The sequence below is a fragment of the Rhinolophus sinicus genome, chromosome 2, assembly GCF_057876585.1.
Source record: "Rhinolophus sinicus isolate RSI-liver-muscle chromosome 2, RSI-T2T, whole genome shotgun sequence".
Classification (NCBI taxonomy): Eukaryota; Metazoa; Chordata; class Mammalia; order Chiroptera; family Rhinolophidae; genus Rhinolophus; species Rhinolophus sinicus.
Window position 1 is genome coordinate 9363705 of NC_142502.1, and position 27617 is coordinate 9391321.

The window sequence follows — 27617 nt, forward strand, 5'->3', positions numbered from 1 at the left end:
TAAGAAAAAAAAAAAAGAAGTGCCAGCCCTCCCTCTCACCGACACCCCACCCCAGGATGCAGGCTTTGCCCTTCTTCCTTCTCGGCGTTACTCTGGCGCTCATTTTAATAACCTGATTAATCCACTCACCATACATTTACTAAATATCTACTATGTGCACTGTGCCAGGCCCTGGAGGCATAAAAATAAATGTCCGGGGCTGTCCTGGAGAAGTGAACAACTCACTGGAGAAGACAGGCTGAACGAAGATTTCAGTGGCCTGCAGGAGACGTCCTGCCTGGGCACACAGGCCCTACGAGGGCCTGTGTCTGTGATGGGTGGTAAAGCCTTCCTGTAGGAAATACCTGAGCTCAGTCGGAGGGGTTCATGGGCCTTTGCCAGGAATTGATATCACCTGAATGAAAATATGTGCAGGCCAAACAGTTCTGCTCAAAATTCACAATTTCATGGAATATTAACTGTGTTACTTTCACCAGTCAAGAAAAACTTTGTACTTAACAATGACAGAATTCCTCGAACAATATACTGACGTCACACAACACGTTCTGACTTCACAATTCAACATACAAACATATATATTGATAGATAATACTGTAATGACACTAAAATTGAGGACTAAGAATTAAGTTTCCTCAGAATGATTTAAATTAATTAGAACTTATGACTAAAAGAGCAAATTCTAATTATTTTCTACACTTTGTTTCAAAGATAAAATAAAACTTTCTACGGAAGTGTGAAAATCAAGGTCGAGTTGGTAATTTCAAAATCCGCAGAGTGAATGCATGGCCTACAGAGAGGCTGAGTAAATCTGATTTCAGGCTAAATTTCCAATCCGGGGCCCTGCGGCAGCCCTATCTTCACATTCAATCTGGATAAGCCAGGGCATAGGAAAGGTCTATTTATTTCACTTTAAATAATGCACAACTAAAATTGGCTTAATTAAAGCAGAAATTAAAAATAGGAAAATGATTGGAATGTCTACATTTTAATGTTATGGATAACAGTGCAGCGAATTCATCTTATCAGTGACTAAAATTGTTTTGTAATATCTGTCTCATCACTGCCATAAAGTCTCACAGTCCTACTGAAAAATCAGTTAATTTGCACCCATGTCAAAAGTGTTAGCTTAACCCTGAGATTTCTGAAAATCGAAAGCATGAAATACACAGATTATCTGTACCTCTCAAAATGCATCAAATACCTTCCAGTGAGAATTCAGATATGAAAACAGATACTTATACAGTGCAAATTATTTAACTTTAACCTTCTCTCCTATGGCTTGTTATTAAATATTCATCCAGAATCCAAATTCATCCCGCTGTGTACGCTTGCTATTTTTAACATTAAATATGTACAACTGCAGAATCTCAAACCCTGCTTTTTGCTAGCATCTCCTTAAAGAAACCAAAGACCAAATCAAATCTAAGACTTTCCCCAAAAACCAGAAAGGCCAAGTTGCTTCTCATATGCACATCTGACCCAAAACAATTTTCTATTTTTATCATCTACCCTTGTGTTGATGTATTCCAGAGAATCGCCATGTTCATTGCCCACATGAAATGTATGCTGTATCAAAGACACTGTCCACATAAAGAACAGTCCTCAAATACTTCTCTCAGTGTATCATTCCGAACATGTCTTTCCTTTCTAGATACCATTCCACAACTGCTGTAGTTTGAGCTTCAATTACATAAAACGAAACAAGTACTTTGAAGGCTACACTATGAACCACCCACTTTCAAAGAGCTCTTAACATAACTAGTCTGCCTTAAGTAACTAGGCTTCTGACGCAATTTTATTCCTTGAGTAGTATTCCTTTATTATTTCTTGTAACTTCTCCTTATTTTTTCAAATAAGCTTTTGGATGTATCTGTATTAGATACACAACACATACACACCTATGTATGATGAGTTATACATCACACACACGCGCGGGCACACACACATGCACACACACACACACACACACCCTTTTCCTGGTTCTCCCTTTGGGAAGCGGCCACTGCTGCCTGTATCCTCCAAAATCCTCAGAAGGTTTCCCATCCTTAGGTCTACTAAATAGGGAGGAGTACAATGTATACTTTTTAAATATATATTTGAATATGGATTCTAGACATATTAGGTCGCACAGTTAGGCTGTATTATAGGTTTAAAAGCTTTTCAGAGGCTTGCCTGGGAATTCAACTACCCTTTTAAAGATTATCCAAGTTAAAGAACAACTCATGTATATCCTTAGTATACTTTAGATGGAATACTTGATGCTTTTTATACTTAGATACCCCTTCATTACTACTCTTTCAGAGTATGTCTACACACATATTTATAATAAACGTATCTATGTAATTGTATTTACTCCTAAATATCAACTTAAGAAGATAATTTATTAGTAGTTTCTGTATGAATATATTTCAAAATGTTTTTCAGTCTAATTCCTTAAACCACAAATTGAAGAAAGGCATTACAAAAACCCACAGAAAGAAAAACTATCACATCTTCTTGATCTATAATCGTATCTATATATCTGGATTAAGCAAAAGCTCAGAGAAAGAAACTTTCCCCTGTTGAATCATTATTTGGGAAAATGTCTTTCTTGGCACTAACTAAAGAAACTTTTGAAGTAATAGTTCATTACCTATAAAACGGCAAAAAAAAAAAAAGAAAGAAAGAAACTCAATGTGAACAAATGAGTATTTGAACTAGTTGGTATAAAATAGTGGGACAACCCTTTCTGAAGGACAATCTGACAATAAGCTGTAAACGAAAGCTTTAAAAATTCTCTCTTCCAACTCTAATACTCTCTCTCAAATGGGGCAAGGGTGCTATTCACCCAAACTTACCCACAGCTACGTGGTTTCTAACACTGAAGGGAGACAGCATGGCCTTGGGGAAAAGCATGGGCTTTGAATTCAGAGTGGATGTATCCACCCCCTCGGCCCACCACTTACTACCACAGTGTAACCTGAACACACTGCTTATTTCTTAGTTTTCTAACTCACTAAATGGGAGAAATGATAGGTACCTCACAACTGTGAAAACTGAATTAGTAAGAACTACAAAGGATCTCAGAGCCACTTATCAATTGTTTGAAGAAGAAAACTGCAACTCCCCAAGTAGTCAATGATTATAGAATATGTGAACGAGCCAATCAGCATAGAGGGATACGCAGCAACATGGAAAAGTACATACAAAAAACAGTGTCAACTGTTTAAGAGTGATGTTCATGAATTACAGCTTTGTGAAAAGGAGGCTGAGAATGATCAGAGCCAGCCAGAGTGACCTGTAATTAGCGGCTGTCATATCATGAAGCAATCTATGTTTACTTTTCTGTGATGATGTCTAAATATAACTCTAAAATGCCTCTGGTTTTTTCCCAGGCATGCTGCAAACATTACTATGGCTTTCTGTGGGGTGGGGGTGGATGGGACCCAGCTGTCCCGCCTTCGTCGCCCTCCTCCCTGCACCCAAACTCCCATTTACAGCACAAACAGGCAGGGAAGAGCTTCGAGTCCTTCTGGGGACGTTCCTGCTCCTCGCTCACTCAGATCTTGGTTCAAGATTATAGAGCTTCGCCCTTCACACACCCCAGGGACTCTATCTACATATGGGACCTGCCTGGACTCTCTCCCATGCTTCTTGAAACAGACTTCTGAGTTGCCTTGTATCGTTATTTAACTCATGTACTATGTTTCCCACTTTTCATGTGTCATTTCTCACCTCCCAAGTAAACTAAAATGGCAGTGTCCATGCTTTGCATTATTTTATGTCTCACTTAGCATGTAGCACAAATGCCTCAGATGACTGTGGTGATTCACCTTGGGAATGAGGACTCATCACATAAAGCAAACCATTCTCAAAAGTAAAACGGAAAAATCACTAACCAATTTCTCCATTAATTCTATATATTCATGCAGAGACACATGCAAAGTCAATGATAATATAAAACGCAACAGTCGTAGTCAAGTTCTCCTCCTAATGGCATTAAAATCAGTTTAAGTCAAAAATAGGTACAGGCACCAAAGACTCTCCCCTCATTTGACAAAGAGTGCAGCATGTTCCTCTTCAAGCCAGAAAATAACCCAGATTCTCAGTTACCACTGTCACCACTACCACAGAATGCAATTACCAAAGAAACGTTCTCCTCCCAGACCACGTAGGGGAGGCTGGGAGTTGTGGGGAACCGCCCAGCGGCACAGAACTAGTGCAGAGCTGAGGCTAGAACACAAGTTTCCTGACTCAGGTCCAGTTCCCTCTGCTGTATTGTGCATCTGTAGATAATCATGAGACAGGTAGGAAAAAATGCAACCCAACATCTGAAACCATTGTTTCCTGCTTGTACTAATGACAAAATAGTACTTGTTTATTAAGACTTGTACTAAAACACTGGACCTTCAAATGTGGGTTATCAACACGCTATTAAGGTCTTCTTTTGTCAGCATAGGAGTATTTGCCACATTCTACAATGGTATAGGAAGGAGCAAGTGGAATTCTAAGATAATAGAAAACAACAGAAAAGCCTGTTTGTTGTTAGCTCTAAGAACCATCAATTACTGGTGCCTCCAACCATGATGGCTCTTGCAATGTGGGAGGAGGCAGGCAGGCTGCAGACACCTCACACAGTGACGAGGAGAGAGAACCAGCGCCAATATTTTCATTTGGGTTTTGGTTTTGGTTTTCTTAAGGCAAGTTACAAAGACCCACAGAATGAAATCTGAAGGAAGTGGGCACGGGCTGAGAAAAAAGTTTTTTGTAAAAATGGGATTATAGGCGATTTTTATTTATGCAGTTTTTATCTGAAATAAACATGTTTTGATATACAACTTTAAATGAAGTTTGTTTTTCATATATACATTATTGTTAAACAAGAGTAGAAGAAATATTTTTCCTAACTACATTTTAAATTTTATCCTGAATCTAAAATATCACTGGATTTTTATTTTTCAGAATTATTAAGATTAGCCATAAAATATTAACATGTTACCTATGTATAACGTAACTTCCATAAACTACCAATAAAAAGAAACAATCAAGAGCTGTCATTCTTAACTCTTAAGGATACTCCAAAAATGCACCCATGATGTATATACATCCCAAATTCAGCATATAGAGTCAGAGGTTCATGGAATATTCTCTAGAAAGCCATGTAAAGACCCTCCTGACCTGCACTGGAACTGGTCAAGTACTGACCACTGTCTGTCTGCAAACATTTCCAAAGCACGTTAGTACGTTTTCATTTCATCACAACTCTTAAAGACACCCTGCTAAAGGGTTCAGCACTGAAGCACAGCATCTCAGAACTGAAAAGACCCTCACTGGTTCATACATGATATATGTATTATCTCCTACAAGTGTCTACAACCATGAATGTTATGAATTTCTTCCTGCTATATAACAGAAATCTGTTCCTTGTTATTTACACCCATTTGCTTTACTTTGGTCCTTTTGTGCGTATTTGAAGATAGCTGTGCCTATTTCCGTTTTCTGAGCACAATATGCCAATTCCTAGTCCCCTTACACAAAAGGTATTATGGGGAGGAACTTGCTTCCTTTTTTCCAGATCCTACATTAGCATTAATGCAGCATCCGCTCTCTGCGCTGGTTTGGCAGCCCCATCACACCCATGGTCCATCCCATGCGCTATGAATAAATCCTACCGCCTGTAACACAATTGGTTAGTTGATGCAAGTGGTAAAAGTTTGTCTTTGTTTGTTTCTTTGCTTATTCTCATTTTGTTTATTTCTGGTCACCGTTCTAGCCTGACAGCTAACATACTGACTGCATTTCTTACCTTGGTGTCAACCACCAATTAAATCAGCTTGCCATTTCATTCATGTCTTCATTCCCATTGCTAATAAAAATATTGAAGAGGTCAAGGGAAAGGACAGCGCCTTGGGCTTAGGAGTGGCGCCATTCATGAAGACTGACACACACCGACATGTCAGTATTCCTGGAGGAAGAGCGTCATTAGCCACCTTAGAAAACCCTTTCCCCGACCCTCACACTGCTCCCATTCACTGATGACACTTGTTATGCAACCACGAGTCCACATCTGCCTTTGGGTGACAATCTCTCGACGCTTCAAATTCCTCCATCTTTTCTAATATATGAAATAGATAGTCCGAACTTTAAGAAAACACTCAGAATTCAAAACCAAAAAATACCAGGGAAAGGCAGGGAGTTTAGAGCCAGACAATCCTGGGTGTGAGCCCTGCCTACACTACTCATCAGCCACATAAACTTGGGCTCGCATTTAACACGGCAAAGTTACGTTTACCTGTTGTGTCACTGGGGGATTAAATGAGGTGCCACAGGCTTTATCACATAGTAAGAGAGTCCTAAATCCTTTTTTCCCCTCTTAACAAATTAGTGAATTGAAGTCAGAGCAAAATCACTCAATAATTTAATCTATTTATTTTCTTGTCTCCCCAGCACACCGTTAATTAAAGGTGGAAATTTTGTCTTACTCATCTTTGCATACCTAGCACTTAGGGCAATGCCTGCATGATTAATATTTGCAGAACAGAAAAAGCAATGACTTCCTCAACACCACGTAGCCAGTTAAACAGCAGGGCTCGAACTCGAATATGGGACTCTAAACAGTCAATAGGTACAAGAAGTAAAGAACTTCACTGCAGACAAAGCTTCACTTTTCACAAGTTCACATCAGCCACAGCTTCCATTACTCCTCGTGCCTGCGGGACCCAAACGTGGCTCTCCTGACTGGTTTCTCTCAGCCCCAGAGCTCTAGACCCAGACTGCCACCAAACGGTCCTGCCTGGATGCCCAGCATCCTCCCCCACCTGTTCTGATCTCATTAACCCCCCCCCCCGCCCCCGCCTTCCCCCACCAGCGATGTACAAGTTAGAGTCCAGGGGCGCATTGGGGCCCTCCTCCTCCCTCTCTAGCACCGCCAACACCTCACTGAGCCAGCAGGATTCCCCCATTGCCGCCAACAGGAAATCGCCCCCTCGCACCATACTGGCCTCCACAGGGGCTCTAGAAAAACCACACCCTTTCCCACCACTGGGCCTTCACTAAGCTGCTCCCTCCACATAGAAGGAGCTCTGCTCTCCTTCTGAGTTCACTGCCACCGCACTGCGCTCAGAGCAGCCCTCCCTGAACCCCAGCCTGAGGCAGGGTCCCCTCAGAAAGCCCTGCATGTTTCCTTCACCGCAGTCATGGAAGTCTACACGAATATTCATTTGTGTGACTACTTGATAAATGTCTGTCTCCCCAACGAGACTCTCCCACAGGAATAGGAACAGTGAAGTGAAGAAGACAAATATTAAATCTATTTATAGCGATCACCTAGGTGTCACAGAGCAAGTTCTAAACATGGGGCTGTTTTGGTTCCCCGGTTTTTGCCTGATTTTTATAAATTGCCAAAAACTTATTATTTGCCTAATCCCCCAAATGCAGCAGCTTGTAAGTCAATTCAATGAGTAAATTCCTATCTGCCTGAACTATACTTTAAAATTTAATTTAGTAAATGTAATAATTTTATGAACAAACCAAAGCATATATACCTTTTTTTATTTCAGGAGTAAATTAGATCTAAAAGGAATATCAAAATAGTAATGAAATATATTTCTATTTTCCCTCAGACTTATTATTCTTACCACCACCCCCCAAAAAAAAACTGTAAAACTATTACCACGGCTTTAACAATTTCTAAAATTTACATCTCTAAGTACAGAATACCATTCATATTCATGTGTCACTACTGACAACCTAGCAGTGGGCTCTTAAGAAAGAGAAATAACAAGGTATATTTCCTGTGTAAATACAGATTTAAATCAAGAAGAAAAGCTCTCGTGAGAATAAGTCAAATCTCACCCCCACCACTTTCAGGGGTGTGACACTAAAGAGAGTCACCACCTAAGTTCTCTGCCTCATGGGTAACTCCTCTGTACAGCAAGAACACAGCCACTGTCACTAGCGAGTTGTTACGGAATTGGAGACACTCAAGCTCTTGGCACACGACAGGCTTTCCATAGGGACAGATACTATTATTATTACTACTATTATTATATGGAGGCGTAACTCCAGAACAATCACTGGGAGGCGTGGCTACTCTCCACCCCTCTGTTAACGTGCATGAGGCGACATAGCAAATCCATCCTCACGTTCGTTTTCCCAAAGTCCACAAGGCCTCAGAATCTTTCACCCTGTGGATCACAGGCACCACTGCCAATGACCAGATTTTGCAAATAAGCAGAAACCAATCTACTATCTCTAGTACAACGGGAAGAGCATAAAGTCTGACACTGGGTAGACCTGGGTTCTCACTAGCCAGGAAATGTTGGGTAAATTATTCCACTGCTCTATGCCTCCCTTTTCCCATCTTTCAAGTGACAGCAATACCTCTTCCTCAAAGAGATAATCATTCTAAAGCTGTGTGGTGGGTGATTTGCTGAAGAAACAATCCCAAAGATGTATCAGAGCGGTACCCAAGGACAAACAGAGAAGTCACTGACTTCCCCAGCAATCTCCAGGGCTGCCATCACGCCTCTTTCAAACTATTTTAATTTTTTTAACAACTTTAAAACTGCATCAAAGAAAATGCCAATAAAAATATGCACATTACCAATTGACTTAACCTGTGTCTGGACAAAGAGTGCCTGCCACGGTGACACACAGGCTACGAGCCCCTAATGTAAAAATGCTTGTCAGAGACACGGCCCTCTTCAAGATCTACTTTATCGGAGCCAAATTAAGTGAAAGCATATGCTGTCTCTTACTGTAATGTGATTGTTCAAAGAAAAAAAAAGTCAACGTGACTAATATATAGCCAAATTTTACAGACTGAAAAAGATAGGGCCCCTAAATGCAACATGACAGGCCCAGGCAGGAGGCTACACTGAAGGAAAGAAGATCGCTCCACAGATGCGATTAGGACCGTGCACAAAATTAGAATATGGACGCAGCAAAGGTATACACCTGACAGCGATCACTGTAGTCAGGTGTGGAAGAGGAACCTTGTTCCTAGGAAATACACTCGGACACATGAAGGAGCAAGGGGGCAGGAAGATGCAACCTACTCTCGATGATTCTGAGAAAATACACTGTAGGTAGACAGGTGGGTAAACAGATAAAGCAAATGTAGCAAAATGTTAAAAACTAACATTATCAGTAAAAGCTATATGGGATTTTTCTGTACTATTCTTACACCTTCCCTACAAATTTGAAATGCTTTCAAAATAAAAGCTAAAAAGAGGACAAAAAGGAAAGACAAGGATAACTGAAAATAATCCCTACACCTCATGTCTGCAAGGGGGTCTGCAGCTCCCCAGAACTAAAAACCACCCGTGACCCAATGACCGTGCAGTTGGGTCAAGGGGGCTTCCCGAAAGCTTAAAACCTGAGGGGATGAAGCAGTGTGGGAAGAAAAATAGGGGGAAAGAAACATGGAAACTGGAAGAGTCAAAAAAAAAAACAAGCCTAGGAGAAAGAGCACACGGAAAAAAAGAAGTGTAGGCAATGCACCTGGGGAGGGGAGACAGAGGTTGCAATACTTTTCCTAAAAGTGCTGACGTTGGCAAAATACATACTGAATATACATTTTTAAATATATATTTTTAAGAATCTTAGGAAGCTTCCACTGCACAAAAAACAATTTTTTTAATTAAAAAAAAGATCTTCTGATTAAAACCCTGCTCTGGTGGAGACCCTTTCCCACAAATCATCTTTTCAGACTATCACCCTCAAACCTCAAGATGTAATGAGGCTTCTGGCTCCTCGGGGTTTCTTACTAGGCCCTTTAAAATGTGCCATCTTTTAACCCAAAATGCTCCCTGATTTGTTTTTATAAGTTTCAAAAAGTGCTTTTATAACTGCCACTTCTCACGTGTGACGCTGGCTCCCTCCTCAGCCCCAAGAAAGACTAAAGAGACCTGCTCCCCTCCAGCAGCACCCCAAGAACGGGCGGCCACAGGCTGTCGGTCAGGTTCCAGGTTCTCTGCTTTAAAGTTAAGAAAGCAACTACCCAGATGAAAACACATACGGGATTTTTAAATCTCAGTACAAATAAAAAAGTGAATTATTCCAAAACTGTGGTTGACAAAGCTTCAGTTGAAAGGAGAGGGTTCAGAAGTGACCAATCAGCCAGCGGTTGAAGTGCGTGCTTGCTATGGCACATAAAGCCTAACTTTCCTATCACCCGCCATAGGCCCACAGGAAGCCTCGCCACAGGAGAGTGGCAAGACTCCGGAGTACAAGACTCTGGAGTTAAATCGCCCTGGCCTGCACCCTGGCTTACCACTTACTGTGTGATCGTACACAGATCACACCAATTCTCTGAACTTCACCTTCCTCTGAAAAGGCAGAATAATAATAGCACTGACCTCATAGCATTAGTATAATTAATAAATAGCATACCGTGTTTCCCCCAAAATAAGACCAGTTCTTATATTAATTTTTGCTCCAAAAGACGCATCAGGGCTTATGTTCGGGGATGTCATCCTGAAAAATCCTGCTAGGGCTTATTTTCCGGTTAGGTCTTATTTCCGGGGGAACACGGTAGTAGAGACAAAACCCTCAGAACAGTGCCTGGCACATAGTAAGTGATCAATTAAGTGTTAGGGGTTATTACCACTGGGCAATTTCATTCCCCTGAGCCTCATACTTCCTCACACGTAAAGTGAGGGACTGAGAGATGCACTCTTCAAGTCCCTTCCTGTTCTAGGGTTCTATGATTCTAGGATCATCCCTCTTCCCTGCAAGAACTTCCAACTGTCATGGTAAGTACCAAAAGGAATGTGGACTATTAGAGATATTTTTCCTTTCTGACTCATTCTTTGACCAGAAATCTTAACAATAAACTGCCCTGAAGGTCAAAAGGTAGGGAGACGGCTATAAAGGGGTCTAAAGAATTCAAAACCTACAAGTTCAACATCCAAATAATCAAAGCTCACCTTAGGGTGACGTGCCTGTGGGCCTTATCTTAGCCCACAATGAACCTGGACAGCCCTCTTGCACACCTCCGTGCGGACCACCAAGGCATCTACTGCATCTCCTTCAAGAATGCCCTTGCACCCCAAATGCCTCTGGCTACCTCTAAACTGAAAAAGCTCTTCCTGACCCCACAAAGTACCACTAGATAAAGTATTCTGCCTACTCAGGACTCCCACCATATACTGTGACTCTCTTATTTAGCAGATATTAAACATCATAACCAATTTCAACTCTGCGTATGTTGGTCTCCCTCATCAGTGAGCTCCTTAAATTCTCCTTAATAGGAGGATTCCGCATAACTCTCCTAACAGCCCCAACTTCTCATACAGTGAGTGGACAATTACTGTTGCTATTATTTCAATGAAGGAAACTCAAGTGCACCTTAACTGTTACCTCTCCAAGCCATTCTCTTCTAAATAATATCGTACTGCTATCCTAGATGTGTCAATTAGAAGTAATAAAAACTGTGAAACCTGATTCCGAGTCTGGCTCGTCACAGGCACTTAATAAATGTCTGGAATATGAATGTGAGAACGACATCCAGCTGTGTCTCTTATTCCAAGAGCGACTTCTCCTGGATTCCAATACAATGCTCCACGCAGGCATCTTTCACTTCCAAGCTGTAATGTCACTTTCTAATAATGTCATTTCTGATATTCTTAAAACATTATTTCCCAAACTATGTTTGTAGCTGTTCCTGTAATTAAGAATGGAAAATGTCTATAAAGCAATGCCACTCTTTAAGATTCATAATATATGTTAGCATAAGAAAAGACTAAAATGTGCTTCACAGAAAAAACACCGGTTCAACTTGGTTGTACACGGACCTGTCTGGGCAAGTTTTTAAGTAGGACACAGGAAAACATAAACGAGGATGATATAAACATGTGATAATGCATTCCGTTTCCATCGTTAGCTGGGTCTATGCCGTGTGCGTGCGCGCGTGCAGTACATGACTTCTACCCCAGTTAGTGAGAGGCAACTGCTGAGCTTCCTATAGATTGTTAGATACAGCTGGATAGTAAGAGCAACAGGGTCTGCTGGTCATAGAGCCTCAGCATTTATAGCAAATTATTAATCAAGTTCCACCTGAAACAATTTGTGAAATTGATTTTAATCACTGGGCCTCTCATGTGAAGCTTTGTATAATCAGCATTTCATTTACAAAATTAATTGCCTGATTGATTCTCAGGAGGCAGTTGCTGTCATTACCCTGCTGTCATAACTCCTGAGTAGGGTGTCACAACATGAAAGTCTGATAGTAAGAAAAGCACTTCTATTTTAAAAATAGGTGGGGGGAGAAAATGATAAAGGAGGAAAACCAAAGTTATGTTATCCCCTTCAGCCTGAAAGAAAGTTGAAATTGTTTCATTCTAATTACACTCTATATCAATATCCTTCTGCTAAATTAATTAACATACAAATCTAGGGTTCAGGGCATGAAGGATTTTTACTATATTAAAATAGTAACTAGAAGGTAAAAGCATGAATTCACCACTAGAGTTAAATTTAACCTATGTTACAAAACATGTATCTTAATATATGATATCCAGGTAAAGAGCAGCGCTATGCTAGACTGGCAGACTACTGCTAACCATTTCCATTTCGCATACTCTGACTTTCTTACACTTTCTAATTTAAAAAGAATGACAAGAAATTTTAGGAGTTTATGATTGATACCAAAATATATGTATATTAAGTATACCAAAAACACACATAAGCATACATTCATTCAGTCTTTCAAAAATATTTTAGCATCTATTATTGTGAGATAAACACACTTTTATATTTAATTCATTGCTCACTATTTAATATTTAATAGTCTACTGGTAATTGATAGGTCTTCATCTGAAAATTTGTCATCACAATAAATTAACAAAAATTAGGCTAAATTTCTGTGTTAAAAAAAATTTCTGTGTTAAAAAAAGGGAAAAAAGGTAAGATGAATACAGAACAAGAGAGCAAAGAGGGAATTTTTCCTAAGTTACTGAGTATCATTAAAAGTGAGACCTCATGGGCCGGCCCGGTGGCTCAGGCGGTTAGAGCTCCGTGCTCCTAACTCCGAAGGCTGCCGGTTCGATTCCCACATGGGCCAGTGGGCTCTCAACCACAAGGTTGCCAGTTCAATTCCTCGAGTCCCGCAAGGGATGGTGGGCTCTGCCCCCTGCAACTAAGATTGAACACGGCACCTTGAGCTGAGCTGCCTCCCGGATGGCTCAGTTGTTGGTTGGAGCATGGGCTCTCAACCACAAGGTTGCCAGTTCAATTCCTCGAGTCCCGCAAGGGATGGTGGGCAGCGCCCCCTGCAACTAAAATTGAACACGGCACCTTGAGCTGAGCTGCCGCTGAGCTCCTGGATGGCTCAGTTGGTTGGAGTGCGTCCTCTCAACCACAAGGTTGCCGGTTCAACTCCTGCAAGGGATGGTGGGCTGTGCCCCCTGCAACTAGCAACGGCAACTGGACCTGGAGCTGAGCTGCGCCCTCCACAACTAAGACTGAAAGAACAACAACTTGAAGCTGAACAGAACCCTCCACAACTAAGATTGAAAGGACAACAATTTGACCATTGTTCCCCAATAAAGTCCTGTTCCCCTTCCCCAATAAAAAAAAAAAAAAAATCTTAAAAAAAAAAAAAAAAAAGTGAGACCTCATTACCTGTATCGTCTCATTTTCAAAGAGACTCATTTGCCTTCTCAGAAAGAATGCCCAATTCTGCAAAATCCCCTAAATCTTGCCCCCTCCAAGTTCACACTTGCATTTCCCACATACTCCACATTCTATGAAAGTAGGGTTGACCACACAAAGCCAAGTCATTTTCAAAGGCATAAAGTACCTCCATAGGATAAAGGGCTCACTTAAAACAATCTCTATTCAATGTGTCACTTTGCATTTAAAAGAGGCCTTCTCTGGAGACCAAATGTAATTTACCTTCTTTTCAGTACACTAAATTTTGATTCCTATGTACAGCCAATGAATTCCTTTGAAAAGAACAATCACCTCATAAATTTGTTCTATTATCTTGTGACCAAAGGTATTTTGTTTGCTAGCATTGACACTGGGACACTGTACCCACAGCCATGCTGCCAGCTAACATGACAAATTCATGGGTAGAGGGCGTAACGGCAACATCTGTCCAGCACACGCACCTTGGGATGGGGGTAGCTTTGGAGGGCGGGCCCCTCCGTGACCTGTTGGCCACGTTTTACTCCCCAGCAGAAAAAGAGCAACGGTCTCCAATTTTTACTGGGTTCCCAGGGATGCCCTCGGTGTTGGTAAGGTAATGTCTGCAAAGCGCTGTAAGTTCTGGAAAGAAAGGCATTATGCCTGCCTAGGATCAGCTCCTAAGCTACACACACTGTAACTGTTTTGGAAAATAGGGATCACAAATTCAAAAGCATTATCAATTTAACACCTTCATTACAAAGGAAGCAAATAAAGGGAAGATGAATTCTCTTACACATTGTTCAAAGGGGTTGGAGACTTCACATAAACATTGAATGCTAGCATCACTAACCTGTAACAGGATTCTAACAGTACGTCAGAAACAGTTTAGGGTAGTAATTCTCAGGAGTGAAAATGGTTGAATGCTATATAAATAGGAAGGGGCGTGGCATGAGGATGCAATTGAACATGTATATTCAGAATTTTAATTATCTATTTGGAAAAGGGGGGAAGTATTGTTTTTATAACATACCATGTGAAAGTAGAGCTTGATAAAAATAATCCCAGTTTTTAAGGATTTCCAGGAAAAGTCTAGTATCTGTCTTTTTGAGGGAGGGTGGTGAGCAGGGAGCTGGTCTTTTCTGAGGATATATCTGAATGCTGGAAGACGTGTGAGAAAATTTACATTTATCAAAAGGAGGTATGAGGGGGCCAGCCCGGTGGCTCAAGCGGTTAGAGCTCCATGCTCCTAACTCCGAAGGCTGCCAGTTTGATTCCCACATGGACCAGTGGGCTCTCAACCACAAGGTTGCCAGTTCAATTCCTCGAGTCCCGCAAGGGATGGTGGGCTCCGTCCCCTGCAACTAAGATTGAACACGGCACCTTCAGCTGAGCTACCTCCCGGATGGCTCAGTTGGTTGGAGTGCGTCCTCTCAACCACAAGGTTGCCAGTTCGACTCCCACAAGGGATGGTGGGCTGTGCCCCCTGCAACTAGCAACGGCAACTGGACCTGGAGCTGAGCTGCGCCCTCCACAACTAAGACTGAAAGGACAAAACAACTTGAAACTGAATGGCAACCTCCACAACTAAGACTGAAAGGACAACAACTTGACTTGGAAAAAAGTCCTGGAAGTACACACTGTTTCCCAATTTAAAAAAAAAAAAAAAAAAAAAGGAGGTATGAGTGGGGTGGCCGGATGGCACAGTTGGTTAGAGCGCGAGCTCTCAACAACAAGGTTGCTGGTTCGATTCCCACATGGGATGGTGGGCTGCGTCCCCTGCAACTAAAATTGAAAACAGCAACTAGACTTGGAGCTGGGCTGCGCCCTCCACAACTAGATTGTAGGACAACGACTTGACTTGGAGCTGATGGGCCCTGGAGAAACACACTGTTCCCCAACATTCCCCAAATAAAAAAATGAAAAAAAGGAGGCGTGAATTAGAAAAGATTAAGAAACAAAGATATACAAGTTACCTCAGAGGCCATATCCATTCATTCATTGAACAAATATTATGTGCAAGGCATTATGAAAGATGAGTAGATGGGTTAAGATGGTTCTTGACTTTAAGAAACATACACTATAATAGAGGAAATAAGAGATGTATATAAATAATTCAAGGTATAAATAAGCCACAGGACAGAGGAAAATAAAGTCCTATGAGAGTTCAGCTGAGGGTAATCACTTTTGGTTGAAAGGATTCACGGGGAATTTATCATTTAATGTGGATAATAAAAGATGAAGAAGATACACAGAAATATTGAACCACAAGTAGAACAATAACAGCCACCATTTAATGAGCGCCTATGGTGAGCTGTGCAGTTTGCTGGATGCTTTACAAGTGACATAACCATCCTAACAAAAATCCTGCAAACCACTGTTTTTGCTTGAAGGAAGTCATCTCCTAGATTAGGTAACTTGCCCCAAGGTCACACTACAGTATGATGAGTCAGGATTTTCCTACGTCTGACTGGTGCTTGTTGGAGAAGTCTGTAACTTAACTGCCTTTAGGTTCCCCTCCAAGCCACTCCAATTAATATCCCTTGATATGAACAAACTGTGAATAGAAGACTCTTTTAACCGACTGTGTCTCCGTAAAAGTTTTATTTTGAAGCCCTAACCCTAGTGTGGCTGTATTTGGGTCCATAAGCAGGTAATCAAGGTTAAATGGGGTGATAAGGGTGGGCCCTAATTTGATAGAACTGGTGTCCTTATAAGATGGGAGGCCAGGGTATTTGTTCTCTGGTGTTCTCTCCGCCCTCCCCCTGCCCCAGTGCCCCTGCACACCCAAAGAAAAAGTCATGTGAGCACACAGCAAGGTGTACAAACCAAGAAAAGGGGCCTCATAATGAAACCTTCCTTGCTGTCACTTTGACCTTGGAAATCAGAACTTCAAAACTGTAAGAAATAAATTTCTGTTGTTTAAGCCCCAGTCTACAGTATTTTATTATGGCAATCTGAGCAGATTGGGGGGAGGGGGGAATCAGCACTCTTCTCATTACTCTGTAAAATACAGACTACATATTCTGTGACCACATGTACGCTTCTCAGAGGGCTCCCTGGGAATCCCTTTCCTTTTGTGTAAACCTCTCCTCTTGAGTGTGAGCAAGACCTAGGACTTGTACCCGACCAAGAGAATATAGCAAAGATGAAGGGATTTTGCAGATGTAATTAAATCCCTAACCAGTTGGCTTCAAGTTAATCAAAAAAGAGTCTCCTGAATGGGCCTGACATAATCCAATAAGCCTTTTAAAAGAAGATAGAGACTTTCCCAGAAGTTAGAGACTCCAGGAGAAGAGATCCTCTCTCTGTTGGTGGCACTGAAGAAGCAAACTGCTACGAATTCTACAGCCACAGGAAACGAATTCTGCCCACAGCTGAGGAAGCCTTCCCTAGTCGAGCCCCCAGATGAGAATGCAGCCCCGTGGACGCCCTGATGGCGGCCTCTGAGACATGGGGCGGAGGACACGGTAAGACGTGCCTGGACTCCTGACTCACAGAAACTCTGAGACAGTATATATGTGTTGTTTTAAGCCACCCAATTTGTAATGCAGTGAAAGAAAACTAATCCACAACTTAGTAAAAACAATATACTTTCCACATAGGTCTCCACACTCAAATGTGCAACCAAATTGCTGCTCCGAACGTCTCCCCACATGGGACCTGCTGCTGCTCAAAACAATGTGTTGGTCCGTCAATATTTTCACTGGCAGGAAGCCTGCAAACATGTAGCCCCAGAGGTTATTGGGGGCTCTTTACTTTCCCATTTCTGGGCAAACTCTTACTCACCCTTCAAACCTGGACTCTAGGATCACCTTCCCTGTCAAGTTTGTCTTGAAATCATCAGACAGAATAAAAACTGTCTCTTCTGTGGTCTCAGAGACCTTAGAAGAAAACTCTATTATAAAATTTTGAAGGTATGGCTGCAATTTTCTGTTTGCTTATCTCCTAAACAACAAGACAGGTTACAAAGATAGAGGGATACAACCCTCACGTTATAATAGAGATAGAACAGGGGCAAGAATCCAGCTCTAGTCCACCAGCTAGAGGACCTGAAATGGTGCAAGTTACTCAACTTCTCTAGGCCTCAATGCCTGATTTTTAAAACAAAATAGTTTGCAAGTGGGTTCTCAATTTTTAAACCCGGAACCTAACACAATATCTGTCTGCAGAATAAATAAATATGACAATTAAAATATACTTGAAAAGTCAACCTAAATTCTAACTGAAAGAAACAGAAGTACCAGCAATGATACCGATAATAAAATGGGTACAAAATCATGAATTGAAAATGAAATTGGTGGTTAAATTAATGGCAACTATTTAAGACGGTAGCACGCACATATATACTGACAAGGGATAGCAATGATTTAAAACAGGAGCTGTTCACTTCTCATTGCCCAAAGGCCTATGAGGCAGGGCCCTGTCCCCTGCCAGTGTTCAACTCACTCCTAAATGCCATTCCTTGACTATCAGCCCAGCGGGTTTCCAGTGATTACTTAAATCCTCAAGTGTAGGGCTGCATCTCTCTGCCCTTCTCATGCTATCTGACCATGGTACACACGCTGCCCATCTCCAAACAGCTGGCCCCGCCCAGCGTGCCAAACTTAAGAGACCACGCCACAGCTCGAGCCAGCTCCATTGTCAGGTTGGCCTCAGCTCAAGTGATTTGAGAAGGCTATTACTGAATCAGTTTTGAATGAACCAATAAACTTAAGAGGAAAGGTAGTCATTTTCCCCTCTTCATTTTTAAGTGAGAAATTTTTAAATGCGCTTGACAATGGCTGTACAGAAGCCTCAGGTTTTATACACACTTATCTAAAAGCTGTATCTAACCTAGCAATTCTGTATAATGCAATTGATTCGCCAGTATCATTTTACAATTCTGATTAGGTTTCTCTAAAATCCTGTTTATTAAATTGCTTCCTTTAAGCATGCACAGTTACTAATTTGTTTCCAACTAAATCAGGTATCATATGAAAAGATTCCACTGCAACAGTGAAAAAGCACTCCAGGGATTATGTTTCATTTAGATTTCAAAATTAAAATAGAGCTAAAATTTTACAACTGTAAAATTTCTTTTTAAAAAGAAAGGCAGCTTAATTTAAAAACACAGGTTTCTGGATCAGTCAAATGTCAATACCCCATTATAACATCCTCGTACGAAATGACCGTATCATTCACAAAGCACATGAAGCAAAGACCAAAAGACTCACTGTGGGTCTCATGTGCCGCTTTCTTCCCAGTCAGGAGATCAGTCATGACGTGACACGCTTCGGCGTCCAGAGCCAAACACACTGAGCCTTTATGAGTCAGCTCCATGCACAGAATCGGCAATGTAAAGGAGGCCAAAAATAAGACGGCCAAAGCTTTATTAGAGGAGGTTACTGGTGTTTTACTTTATAAATAACAGCCAGTCAAGTGAGTAAATCAGATATGATGGGGGAAAAAAATCTCCAAAAACTAGTATTTCAGAGATTTGCTCAGCCATGTGAGTTTGATTAACTTTAATTAGTCACACAGATAAAACAAACTCATATGTAGAAACTTTAAGATATTTCTCCCCAAAGTCCAATGAAATAAAAGTCCTTAACACTATTTGTAACCAAAGATTTTAGTGCCTCTAAATGTTTCCTAACTTTTTTCAAGTTTCTTTCCCCTCACCAAGCAGAACCAAGAGCAGAAGAGAGCATGATATCCATTTATGTTTTAAAATCTGATCAACAAGTAACAAATTTGTACAACTGATGAATAAATCCTTATTAATAAACGATACAGATGTTTTTATTTTCAATTTTCATATTTGCATAGAGATTAGAAAAAGAGTTCGTTAACTATGGAGATTTAGTGTAGTTAAAATATTTTTTTTTAAACTTAAAGCTGAAACTGAGAAAAACTAGACATAAAATAGAATGAAAGGGGAAAAGTATGGTTCCAAGGAAATCTGTGTTAGGAGGAACCACACGAGTGTGTGTGTGTGTGTGTGTGTGTGTGTGTGTGTGTGTATCGAGGGGGGAGGACAGAGAGAGAGAGAGAGAGAGAGAGAGAGAGAGAGAGAGAGAGAGAGGAGAGAAGTTAGTTAGTTAGTTCACGGTCAATTTAGGCCCGAGCCCACTCACAAGAACACCACATGACAGACTGCCAAGAACACAATAAACATTCCTTTTTTTTCCAAGAGACTTGAATTACAAAGTTATGGCCTACATTTGACCAGGATGTCCACTTAATACCAGACCTAAGAAAGAATGAAGACCTCGAAGTATTTCAGGTTGTGTATGACGCACTACATGTTCTCCTTTCTGTTCTTCTCATTCTTATTTGTGAGCTAACTTAGACACCATGAAAATAACCTCAGGAAAAAAATCCAGCTGATGCTTTCCAAATAGGAAATACTCTCATCTTCTCTCAATGACTTCTGAAATTTCAATTACTGCATTCAATTATTTGAAATGTCTCCTTCTGCTTCCGCTTTGGGATACAATAGGGTCAAAGCATCAAAGGTAACACATCTTAGCGATGCAGAGGCTATTATCTTTACAACATACTCCATGCAACAAACTTTGCTATGAACAGCACACAGCGACACAGGGAGTCAGAACAGGAAGTGACGCAGGGATCTGCCTAAACACCCTGTGGTGATCCTTCCAGGAAAATCCTCTTGGCCTCAGGAGACCGTGACATTCTCAAATGATTCAGCAGTGCACAGGAGAAACCACATTGTGTTTTTCTGTCAGTTGTCCAATGACTGCTGAGACAATAGTAAGAGAATCTCTGTTCCCCCTGCCTGCCCGACACACGAAATGACCCAGAGGAAAAGAGCAGGACCACTGCGACGTGCCCAAGAGCAGCTTCAATGGGAAAAAGGGCAGTCGGACACACGTGTAGTATGATCTTATCTACGGATGTTTATGTTTATATAATTGTATATGTTCCTATGCAGTATTTTTAAAGAAAAATACATTTAACTTTAATAGTACATACTTCTGGAATGAGGAAACAGTAAAGGGGAATTTAAATATTTAGTGTACGTTTCTGCCAGTGTTTGAACCTTTTATATGAGAATGTATTCATGTACTGCACTTATGTAATTTTTTAAAATCTTCAAAATAACTCATAAATATGGAGAAAAAAATTAAGAAATTGACTGAGTGCCTAGAACATGAAGAAATTCAATTAAATGACAGTAAAAAAAAATTAAGTGACTGTCGCCAGTAAAAAATAAAATAAAAAAGATCACTGGATGGAGAATCAAGCAGCTCGTTTAATATGTACAAACTCTTTTGCTTGTGGGGTTCACAACTGTGGGCGATCCAGTTACTCCCTCTGGATCTGTCTCATCAGACAGCCGTAAAAACCACCCAGCCCCGTGGTAGCTCAGCGCTGCTACTGGAAATCTCGGAGAATAGAGCTGTGTAAATAAAGACAGCTAATGGGGGTGGGGGCACATCTGGTTGGACCCTGGAAAAGTGTATTGTCTATATCATGACTTAAACCAGGAGTTGGCAAACTACGGCCTGTAGGCCACATCGGGCCCACCACAGTGTGCTAAGAACGCTTCTGACATTTTTAAATACTAGATGGGGAAAAAAAGCAAAAGAAGAGGAAGGAGTGTCTCACAGCACGTGAAATTATATGTAACCCTCAGCACCCATAGTATTACGGGCCCACAGCCTCCGTCTTCATTCACGGACTTCCTGTGGCTCCTTTAGTGCTACCTCAGCAGAGCTGAGCAGCTGAAGCAAAGACCATGCCCATGAAGCCTAACATATTTACTACCCGGTCCTTTACAGGAAAAGTTTGCTGCCCTTGACCTATGCTAATGTCTCTGTGGGTTGAAGAATGACCGTATACACTGCAGAGACAGTGCGCAGTACAAAAGCTCCAATCTGGAGCCTAAAACTTGGTGTGAATCCAAGTTGTGCCCTTAACCTGTGCTTCAGCGTCTGCATACGTAAAACAGGGATATTAACCAAATTTCACAAAATTATTGTGAGGACAAGAATAGCACTTTGGGAATTATTAAATTATCTCCCAAATTGTTATAATTAAGTAAACTCAAACAATCCCCATTGAAACTTTGGTTGAAAATGTGATGCGAAAAAGTCTGTGAAATGCATTTTTATGTGAATTGTGCTTTCAGAAGGAAGGCCAAATGGAGAGCAGGAGCCCCTCCAACCCAGCTCTGATGACAGTATGAGAGCCACAGACAGAACCTGCTCTCCCCAGCTGACAGCCACAGTAAGAAGGCAGTGTCCCAACTTCAGAAACCAAAAGTACTTTTTGAAGACTGTAAGCCTTTGTTTTCTAAATGCGTTAAAGTTTTATTTAGATGTCCTGTGTGTGCGTTTATCATTTACTGAAGACCTAGACCGTGTACCCTCACAGCAGTTCACTAACTTCCCATTTTAGTGATAAGGATACAGAAGCTTCACAAGGTTCACGGTTAAGATTTTGGAGCCCAGGGTTGAACCTAATTTAGGGAACGTAATGGAAACAAAGTGGCCATGACATACATTAGCAATGACCTTTCTGACTGGCAAATAATCACAGTACAAGGTTTCAAAGTTGCAAAATGTATGTTTTTCCTACTTTTTCCTTGCATGCAGGTATGCAAAATAAGAAAATAAAAACAAAGATGGCCTTTGGGTAGAAAATTTTTTTTCTGGTAGGTGCTCTAGGAGCAGAGTATTCCTACAGGCAAACCAACCTGTCCACGGACAAAGCATAAACCTGCTACTTTCCTCAATGACGGCCATGGTAATGATAGCGGCCAATACTTAGAAAACACATTCCATACGCTTTACATACACTACCTCATTTAATCATCAAAGCAACCCAGCCATCTTTTATTACCTCCATCTCACCAATAATAAGTGGCAGATGCATATAAATAGTTACAATAAATTATTGGTTAAACAGTTAAACATCAGTGAGTAAAGTACAGAACTTTAGCAAGATGTTTGCGTATGTTAAACTCTTATTCTAATTACATCTCTTTATAAATACTGGCAATTAGTAATACTGCCTAATCTCAAAAATTTACAGTTATAGGAGGAAAAAACCAGGGACACTGAGATAAAAAGGGCCAAATATTTAATACACATAACAAAACGTAACAAGAGACACACAGGAAAAATTTTATATGAAGCCCACGTATGGCAGGATATGGAATTTGAAGCTTATAAACTGATCCATTCAGTGTGAGCAGCTGAGGAGGGACAGGAAGAACGGGATCAAGAAAAGGAAACGGGGAAAAAAAAGAAAAAGACAAAATGAAAGCAAGAAAGAGCATACCACGTGTGAGAGCAAAAGCATTCACTTGAAGGAGTCAGCGGGAGGGGAAATCATAAATAAATGCAAAAACAAAAGCAAAGATAAGTCTAGGTGAACATGAGACAGATATGCACACAGAGGGATGAAGGTGATTGATAGGTAGGTAGGTAGACAGACAGACACACAGCTCAAAGATGAGAGTAAATCAAAAGGAAGGGGAAGGAAAATATTTTGGTTCCTCTTAAAAGGCAAGCAGCAATCTTTGCAAGACCCATCACTCCTCTCTGTGTGAAAACTCACAGAAAATATACATGCATTTCTATTACCTAAATTTATAAATGTGGACTGCATTCTATAAAGAAAATGTTGTCTCTTAAATCTTCATTGAAAGGCTTAATAAATGTACAAAATCACACACTTAAAAAACTCAAACACCTCTGCATACTGGAGTCAGTTCCAATAAGTCAGTCTGATAAAAAGGAAACATGGTTGCTTGGAAGCCATGTAATTAATTTATTATACTCCTTACATATACCTATCGCTACAGTGGTAAGGATAAAAACAGTGGTCTTACACATACACCCACCAGAAACAAGCAGATGGAAAGATACAATCGTAGTATCAGCTGTATTACTGTGACAGGATCGCGAGTTTCTCTATTTTCCACTCTTGTAGTTATGTTAAAGGCGCACGCACACAAATACACACCTGACACGGAATCGTGAACTTCTATGTACACATACACTTGTATTTCTCTTTGTTTATCAGATGCTAAAACTACTTAGAAATATAAAAAAATAACTTACACTTAGCCGCAGAAAAACAAGCCCAATGCATACTCTCCCTTTATTTAAAACTTCTCCCCTCACACTCTGTAGGGAACATCTATTTTCACTCTTCTCTGATCTATGTTTGAAATTAAAAGGCCCAGTGGGCTAGAAGAGCTGTAACCTTCTATTTGTTATTTCTCAATAAATTCTGAGAACCTGAAGAGAAGCTGCAACGTGAAAAGAGAAGGCAGAGTAGTCAGAACTATCAAGTGCCACCTAGTAAACCTCTGGCCATTCCTTAAATTGACTTTTGATATTCTAAAAGTAAAAAAAAGTCCATGATTTAAACACTTCATTATCTGTCAGTTCAAGAAGTATTATGCAAACAATCAAATCCTAAATCCTAAAAGGGGTGTATTATTCAGAAAAGAATGACACATAGTGAATGAATAGAGAAGTATATCGGCATAAAGAAACACTGACATACTTTACACATAATCAAGCTTTCAGAAACACTAAAAATTTATTTTTGCTTCATTTAATGATGTGAAGTAAAATGTTTGCAAACAGAAAGTTTATTTCTTCTAATCCATAGCCTATAGTAATTCTTAATTATTCTTCATCCCAACACTATAATCTAACACTTTCAGGGTGGCTGTGATGTCTCTGACATAGATTTAGGTCCTCTAGTGAAGACACGCTGTGAAAAATCGGGTCGGAGAAGAGGAGAAAGGTGCCGTTTACACATTTATCTGCTCGGCTCACACCTTTGGCAGAACATCACCAGCCAGTTAAACATTCAGTACTGCAATAATTTTGTCTCCATCCTTTTGACAATTTGTTTCACGCCTCATTTGCCATGAAGAGTTAAAACATTTTAGTCAACCTTGAGAAAGCAATTCGATTTTTTTCCACAGCAAAATGCATAACCTATTCCATCCAACTACCAGGCCACTGGTTAAAGTTCAAACTATGACACAGATAGAAATCAAGTGCTTTCCTTCAAATGCTGCAGAAGAAAACACTAACCAGTCATACATTTATTTTCAGTGGGTACGAAACAAAATCAAGTAAAACAGACTTCCACATGCTTGGTTCCAAATTGCTGCCACATTTCCCCTCCTATTAAAAAAAAGTGGACAACACAGATGCCCTCCCTGTTCCTACTATCCTCAGAAGACATGGCTGGAGCCTGGACAGAACATGGCCATTAAACAGAAAGAAAGAATTTCTTACAGTATGGTTGTTTTATTGGTGTTTTCAATCATTTTAATTTTGGATCACCACAAACATTTGTACAGAAACACAGTTTCAAACGTCATGATTATTCAAGATGCTATATTATTTACAGCCTTCCAAAATTTAAGTAGCTCATGTTCTCTACTCACTGAGAGCACTGCATAGTAATTGTATGTTGAAATCGTTTTAAATCTCACAAGATGCAACTAGTCTCTGGAGCAGCACTGTCCAATAAAACTTTCTACACTGATGGGACGTTCTCTTCTGTGCTACATTTGTACTTTTTTTAATAAGTGCTAAAAGCACTTAAGATGTGGCTAGTACACTGCAGGACTGAAGTTTCAATTTTACTTAATTTTACTTAGTTTTAATCGCCACATGTGGCCAGTGGCTACCATACTAGACAGAGCAGCTCTAAAGGGCACATGTAACGCTCAAAAGGCTTTCTGCTGGAAAGGGACCTTTAAGTCACATTATGTGTCCTAATGCTGAGTTTTCGCTTTAGGAAGGGGGAACTATAATGAACACTAAACCAAGTATAAAGATAAGCTTCACATTTTCATTAAAACACACACACACACACACACACACACACACACACACACACAAAAATACACTGTAGTTCAAATCTGCTTCCTAACTGTTGGCGCAGAACGAACATGTACTATTAAAATCTCTGCCACGGAGAAAAGGGGGTCCTAGTGGACACCTTAGAACCATGTCTCCTAGGACACTGGGAAGAAGGTAATGCCTCCCCTTTAGTGTCACCTGCTGGGTAGGGGGTCATACCACCCACTACGTGGCTTCTTGGAGGATTATATTTTCTCTCTTTCTAACCAAATGATATGCCCTCAGTGGGAAGTGGGTATCTTTCTTCATCAACTTTTCGAAAACCCTCATAGAATATCAAATGATATGAATGCAAGCAATAAAAAAAAATGCTATTGTGACAGTTCCCACAATATAAATGCGGTCCGCTGGCCTACCTCTCCTCACGCCAGTCCCTGCAGAGAGGAAATACAACACAGTGTCTGAGGAGGCAATGGAGTGAGAATGCCTGGGTTCATCTTGTGCCTATGCCACTTCCGAGATAAGTGTCTTAGGTGTGTCTAGACCGAGCCTTTGTTTACTCATTTGAACAATGAGTACAATAACAGTCCATAGATAATGAAATGATGGTCCTTAGCACAGTAACCCCCAGTAACTGGTCAATAAAGTGTGTTATATTACTAATTATTCAATATGAAAGATTTCAGTACAATACAAAAACAAGTGATTTCCCTTTGAGATTCCAGGCACCATCAGGGGATCTGACCTATAATTTGCAATGTGTATGTGAGTTGTAATTTAAAGAATGGTTTCATTGTAAACAGACAGTAGAAACATACCTGTATTAAATTAACAATTTTAACATCAAAGAATAACTTATAACAAAGCAAACTGTTACAGAATTGCCAAGTTTTTAGTGGCCAATCCTGAACGCCAGCTCTCAAACACAAGTTTTTGGAGGGGATAATGAGGAAATGTAACAACTTTTACTCCTGCTGACTACCGCCTCAGCCTAAGATTTTTGGCACAGAGTGGCAATAACCCAAGCTAATTCCCCAAATGCAATCATCTGTTTTAAGAAGTCTCTCCAGACATTCAAAGACGTCTCCCTCAGCCCAGCTAACTCACTACCTCGTGTTCACCACCCAGTGTACCAAAGATATCAAGAGCACCCAAAGTCGCTGGTAGTCTGACATATTACAAAACTTATTTTCTGCAAATAGTGTAACGAATCTTTATAAAAATGCGGCTCCTTCCTCTCAGCCTACAAATCTACTGGGATAACCTACACCCTTAACAAAGAAAAAAGGCAGCACGGGCTTTGGAGTTAATGTCAATGAGGTGGACTCCTGGGGCCATCGCTTACTGGCCTTGGTCAAAACAGTGCCTGCCCCTCTCATCCTACGTGTCCTTAGAATCTATCAAACGGGGACAGCGAAACCAGACACACAGGAATGTTACAAGGATTAAATCAGAGAACTCCTATAACACGTGCGGTCCCTCATGGGCAAGCACCGTGTCCTGCCACACGACAGACACTGCATCAGGCATTGGGAGGCAAGAAGAGAAAGGCCCTTCCATGTCACCCGAGCAGCCCCTGGTCCAATGGGAGAAGAAAAACAGCCAACTGACATTTGAGGGAGCACTTAGCACAGCACCTGGGCACAAACAAGGCGCACAGCAAACGTGAGTTCTCTACCCCCCTTCCCTTAAATTAAAAAACTCTTTAAACAAAAAAACCCGTCTGCTTCCAAACATCTCAAAGCCTTTCTCGTTCCCCACTCACTCCTCAGCAGCGTACCTCCTTCCTGAGTGCTCTGCCCAAGGTCGTCAATGACCAAGTAACCAAGCTGTGCTCCCACTTACCTGGCCTCTCCTCAGTGCTCACAACTGTGCATGTGTCTTCCAGAACCCTCTGTCCTCCGTGGCTTCTGTGGAACTCTCCTACATTTTCCATCTCCTTTTCTGGCTCTTTGGCTGGCTCCTTTTTCACTCCTTAAATGTTGGTGCTCCCAAAAACCCAGCACCCCTCTCTTCTCCACACACATGCTCCCAAAGGCAAACTCATGAACCCCACTCTCCACTGATACCTCATGCTGAGAACACACACTTACATACTGGGCCCAAATCACCCTCCTCTTCTCCAGATCCCCACTTCCTATCTGCCCACGAGCA

The 27617-nt window shown here is 40.9% G+C and overlaps 1 protein-coding gene across 11 annotated transcripts in view; it reads right to left on the reverse strand.

The window, feature by feature from the left end:
• Window positions 1-27617, reverse strand: part of ARID1B (AT-rich interaction domain 1B) — a 398476-nt gene that overhangs the window by 350182 nt on the left and 20677 nt on the right. The window lies entirely within an intron of this gene.